This window comes from Eimeria mitis, genomic scaffold (genome assembly GCF_000499745.2).
Source record: "Eimeria mitis Houghton genomic scaffold, Emh_scaff1706, whole genome shotgun sequence".
NCBI classification, from domain to species: Eukaryota; Apicomplexa; class Conoidasida; order Eucoccidiorida; family Eimeriidae; genus Eimeria; species Eimeria mitis.
This window is the reverse complement of record NW_013570022.1, coordinates 6050-6883: the sequence shown is the minus strand read 5'-3', so window position 1 is coordinate 6883 and position 834 is coordinate 6050.

The window sequence follows — 834 nt, the reverse complement described above, 5'->3', positions numbered from 1 at the left end:
CTCCCGGCGCAAGTAACCTAAGTGTCGTGAGATAGGAGCTAAGTATATCACTCTCTTCTTTTAGTGGAGCAAACTTCAAACGTGATGCGCCGTTGGGGAACAAGGTTGTGGCGCCTAGCCAACACTGTGTAGGTGATCCACGTCCCCTGTATGGGAGGTTGCCGGACTTCGCAGTAGCTCATTGTTGACATTTATTAGAAGGCAGCAGCAGTCATCACAACCTAGGTTGCAGAAGAGCAACTCGCGATACGGTGCATACACCGATGGTTGCCTAGACCATTTGAGCCAAGCCACCTCTACACGGAAGAATTTGGGACAACAAAGCAGTAAGTGACTAATGTAGCATTTGATAGAGGTTTTTAATAATGTGTAGGGGTACAATAACATCAGGTTCTTTTCCTTCTTGTGCTCCATACGGAGAACGAGTCTCGCGTTGTCGAGTCGAACCGGTCACGGTTTGTTGTGGAATGCCTCGGGGTTCCGGCGAGTGGGCCACAATTAGTTGAAATAGGCTGCATAATGTTCAATAATCCTGGAAATCATGCATTTCATACCATTCCACGGTCGCGGCATGGTGTCTGAGCACTGCGGTGCCGAACGAGGTCCTGTTGGACACCAGCTGCAGGCCGGCGTCCTGTCACAACTCAGCGATCAGGGCAGGAAAGCATGTATTCACGAGTCATTATAACATTCTTAATAAAGCATAACCAGGTTTTGAATGGGAAATAGGCTGCCTTTTCCCCAGCAAAAAGCCTGTGCCTCGCTGTCGGCAGTGGGAGTGGAGTGCAAGACAAGCATATTTGCATTCGTGTTCTGCGAGCTCATTGCTTCGGT